Source organism: Durio zibethinus, unplaced genomic scaffold (assembly GCF_047325235.1).
Source record: "Durio zibethinus cultivar Kanyao isolate XHJ-2024 unplaced genomic scaffold, ASM4732523v1 HiC_scaffold_391, whole genome shotgun sequence".
Lineage (NCBI taxonomy): Eukaryota > Viridiplantae > Streptophyta > Magnoliopsida > Malvales > Malvaceae > Durio > Durio zibethinus.
In genome coordinates this window covers 77,501-82,500 of record NW_028323014.1, presented here as the reverse complement: position 1 = coordinate 82,500, position 5,000 = coordinate 77,501, and positions in this window count along the sequence as shown.

Below are 5,000 nucleotides of genomic sequence, written 5' to 3'. Positions count from 1 at the left end.
TTGGTCTGGGGTCTAGGGCAGCATCCGCCGCGTGCACGGGCTGGAGCTCGGCTCCCCTTTTTTGCATGCAAGCCAACCGATCGAGGCCATGGGCGCCTGCCGGTCACCGGAGCAACCAGTCGCCGGACAAAAATCGCCGGAAGGCATGCACGCCCTGTATTTCGTTCGAGGGACGTTGGCCGGGGTGCACGCAATGGGAGGCCCATCGCGCACACCTACTCCCCCCGTGGGGGGGGGAGAGGGGGTGCCGGACCACCACCCCCTAAAGAGCATTAGAGATTTTACAGATATGCTACCAGTAGACGTTAAAATGTCTGAAACGGGGACACTTTTTCCAAACAAGCAAATCCCACACCGAGGGTGCGCAGGTGCCGATGGTGGTCGAGGCATGTGCCCGCAACAAGGGCCAACGTGAGCCGATGGTGGTCGAGGCAACCGCCCGCACCAGCTCGAGGCATGTGCCCACACCAAGGCCCGGCATGTATCGATGGTGTTCGACGTAGGGGCAATCTTCTGCTGATGGTGGTCGAGGCAAGAGCCCGCACCAAGGGCCAGCGTGTGCCCATGGTGCTCGAGGCAACCGTCCGCACCAGGGCCCAGCGTGTGCCGATGGTGGTCGAGGCAACCGCCCGCACCAGGGCCCAGCGTGTGCCGATGGTGCTCGAGGCAACCGCCCGCACCAAGGGCCGGCTTGTGCCGATGGTGTTCGAGGCAACCGCCCGCACCAGGGCCCAGCGTGTGCCGATGGTGGTCGAGGCAACCGCCAGCACCAGGGCCCAGCGTGTGCCGATGGTGGTCGAGGCAACCGCCCGCACCAGGGCCCAGCGTGTGCCGATGGTGGTCGAGGCAACCGCCCGCACCAAGGCCGAGCGTGTGCCGATGGTGGTCGAGGCAAGCGCCCGCACCAGGGCCCAGCGTGTGCCGATGGTGGTCGAGGCAAGCGCCCTCACCAAGGCCGAGCGTGTGCCGATGGTGGTCGAGGCAACCGCCCGCACCAGGGCCCAGCGTGTGCCGATGGTGGTCGAGGCAAGCGCCCGCACCAAGGCCGAGCGTGTGCCGATGGTGGTCGAGGCAAGCGCCCGCACCAGGGCCCAGCGTGTGCCGATGGTGGTCGAGGCAAGCGCCCTCACCAAGGCCGAGCGTGTGCCGATGGTGGTCGAGGCAACCGGCCGCACCAAGGGCTGGCGTGTGCCGATGGTGTTCGAGGCAACCGCCCGCACCAGGGCCCAGCGTGTGCCGATGGTGGTCGAGCCAGGAGCCCGCACCAAGGGCCGGCTTGTGCCGATGGTGTTCGGGGCAAGCGCCCGCACCAGGGCCCAGCGTGTGCCGATGGTGCTGGGGGCAAGCGCCCGCCCCAGGGCCCAGCGTGTGCCGATGGTTATCGGGGCAACCGGCCGCACCAGGGCCCAGGGTCTGCCGATGGTGCTCGAGGCAACCGCCCGCACCAAGGCTCAGCATGTGCCGATTGTGATCGAGGCAACAACCCACACCAGGGCCCAGCTTGTGCCGATGGCGGTCGAGGCAAGTGCCCGTACCGAAGGGCAGCCTATGCCGATGATGGTCGATGCATGTGCCATCACCATGCGTCATCATGTGCCATTGATGGTCGAGGCCTTGGCCGAAGTTCGATTTTGAGCCACGGTGCCCATGCTTGGCTCCAGCATGTGCTGGTGCCGCATTTTTTTCACTCGGGACAGCATCGCCGGAGCATCGCCGGAGCATCGCCGGAGTACCGCCGGAGAACCTGACCGGCGGCATTGGAGTTCCGGCGATTGGGAGGGGGGCCGGGGGGGTGTGCGCACATGATGTGCGATGGGTGCTGGTACTTGGCCTTGTGTTGGCCCCCTATCCCTCATCAAACCTCTGAGAATTCACACCCCCTTAAAGAGCATTTGAGATTTTACAGGTTTGCTACCAGTAGCCGTTAAAGTGTCTGAAATGGGGACACTTTTTTCAAACGGTCACAAAATCTTCTCTACTTCGAGTTTTTAGCTGAATTTTTTTGTGCATGCCAACAAAAATAGAAGGATCATGCCTACAAAATTTGGGGCCAAAAATCCTTATAAAAAAATTTTAAAAAATCCCGAACCGCAAAAAGTTTCGAAAATTGTGAAAAATAGAAAACGAGTCATCTTCCAACGAAACTTCACGTGAAGGCTTAGGGGACCATTGTATGAATTTACAAGCCATAAAAATGGCATTGGCACGGCAGAAATTTGAAGATGTGCCTAAACCCACCAGGGCCCAGCGTGTGCCGATGGTGCTCGAGGCAACCGCCCGCACCAGGGCCCAGCGTGTGCCGATGGTGCCCGAGGCAAGCGCCCGCACCAGGGCCCAGCGTGTGCCGATGGTGGTCGAGGCAAGCGCCCGCACCAGGGCCGATAGTGTGCCGATGGTGCTCGAGGCAACCTGTCGCACCAGGGCCCAGCGTGTGCCGATGGTGATCGAGGCAACCTGCCGCACCAGGGCCCAGCGTGTGCCGATGGTGGTCGAGGCAAGCGCCCGCACCAGCGCCCAGCGTGTGCCGATGGTGCTCGAGGCAACCGACCGCACCAGGGCCCAGCGTGTGCCGATGGTGCTCGAGGCAACCTGCCGCACCAGGGCCCAGCGTGTGCCGATGGTGGTCGAGGCAACCGCCCGCACCAGGGCCCAGCGTGTGCCGATGGTGGTCGAGGCAAGCGCCCGCACCAAGGCCGAGCGTGTGCCGATGGTGGTCGAGGTAAGCGCCCGCACCAGGGCCCAGCGTGTGCCGATGGTGGTCGAGGCAAGCGCCCTCACCAAGGCCGAGCGTGTGCCGATGGTGGTCGAGGCAACCGGCCGCACCAAGGGCCGGCGTGTGCCGATGGTGTTCGAGGCAACCGCCCGCACCAGGGCCCAGCGTGTGCCGATGGTGGTCGAGCCAGGAGCCCGCACCAAGGGCCGGCTTGTGCCGATGGTGTTCGGGGCAAGCGCCCGCACCAGGGCCCAGCGTGTGCCGATGGTGGTCGAGGCAACCGCCCGCACCAGGGCCCAGCGTGTGCCGATGGTGCTCGAGGCAACCGCCCGCACCAAGGGCCGGCTTGTGCCGATGGTGTTCGAGGCAACCGCCCGCACCAGGGCCCAGCGTGTGCCGATGGTGGTCGAGGCAACCGCCAGCACCAGGGCCCAGCGTGTGCCGATGGTGGTCGAGGGAACCTGCCGCACCAGGGCCCAGCGTGTGCCGATGGTGGTCGAGGCAAGCGCCCGCACCAGGGCCCAGCGTGTGCCGATGGTGGTCGAGGCAACCGACCGCACCAGGGCCCAGCGTGTGCCGATGGTGCTCGAGGCAACCTGCCGCACCAGGGCCCAGCGTGTGCCGATGGTGGTCGAGGCAAGCGCCCGCACCAAGGCCCGGCGTGTGCCGATGGTGGTCGAGGCAACCTGCCGCACCAGGGCCCAGCGTGTGCCGATGGTGCTCGAGGCAACCGACCGCACCAGGGCCGAGCGTGTGCCGATGGTGGTCGAGGCAAGCGCCCGCACCAGGGCCCAGCGTGTGCCGATGGTGGTCGAGGCAACCGCCCGAACCAGGGCCCAGCGTGTGCCGATGGTGGTCGAGGCAACCTGCCGCACCAGGGCCCAGCGTGTGCCGATGGTGCTCGAGGCAACCGACCGCACCAGGGCGGAGCGTGTGCCGATGGTGGTCGAGGGAAACGCCCGCACCAGGGCCCAGCGTGTGCCGATGGTGGTCGAGGCTGCCGATGGTGGTCGAGGCAACCTGCCGCACCAGGGCCCAGCGTGTGCCGATGGTGCTCGAGGCAAGCGCCCGCACCAGGGCCCAGCGTGTGCCGATGGTGGTCGAGGCAACCGACCGCACCAGGGCCCAGCGTGTGCCGATGGTGGTCGAGGCAACCGACCGCACCAGGGCCCAGCGTGTGCCGATGGTGGTCGAGGCAACCTGCCGCACCAGGGCCCAGCGTGTGCCGATGGTGGTCGAGGCAAGCGCCCGCACCAGGGCCCAGCGTGTGCCGATGGTGCTCGAGTCAACCGACCGCACCAGGGCCCAGCGTGTGCCGATGGTGGTCGAGGCAAGCGCCCGCACCAGGGCCCAGCGTGTGCCGATGGTGGTCGAGGCAAGCGCCCGCACCAGGGCCCAGCGTGTGCCGATGGTGGTCGAGGCAAGCGCCCGCACCAGGGCCCAACGTGTGCCGATGGTGCTGGGGGCAACCGCCCGCACCAGGGCCCAGCGTGTGCCGATGGTGATCGAGGCAACCGCCCGCACCAGGGCCCAGCGTGTGCCGATGGTGATCGAGGCAACCGCCCGCACCAGGGCCCAGCGTGTGCCGATGGTGGTCGAGGCAAGCGCCCGCACCAGTGCCCAGCGTGTGCCGATGGTGGTCGAGGCAAGCGCCCGCACCAGGGCCCAGCTTTTGCCGATGGTGATCGAGGCAACCGGCCGCTCCAGGGCCCAGCGTGTGCCGATGGTTATCGGGGCAACCGGCCGCACCAGGGCCCAGCGTGTGCCGATGGTGCTCGAGGCAAGCGCCCGCACCAGGGCCCAGCGTGTGCCGATGGTGGTCGAGGCAACCGACCGCACCAGGGCCCAGCGTGTGCCGATGGTGGTCGAGGCAACCGACCGCACCAGGGCCCAGCGTGTGCCGATGGTGGTCGAGGCAACCTGCCGCACCAGGGCCCAGCGTGTGCCGATGGTGGTCGAGGCAAGCGCCCGCACCAGGGCCCAGCGTGTGCCGATGGTGCTCGAGTCAACCGACCGCACCAGGGCCCAGCGTGTGCCGATGGTGGTCGAGGCAAGCGCCCGCACCAGGGCCCAGCGTGTGCCGATGGTGGTCGAGGCAAGCGCCCGCACCAGGGCCCAACGTGTGCCGATGGTGCTGGGGGCAACCGCCCGCACCAGGGCCCAGCGTGTGCCGATGGTGATCGAGGCAACCGCCCGCACCAGGGCCCAGCGTGTGCCGATGGTGGTCGAGGCAAGCGCCCGCACCAGTGCCCAGCGTGTGCCGATGGTGGTCGAGGCAAGCGCCCGC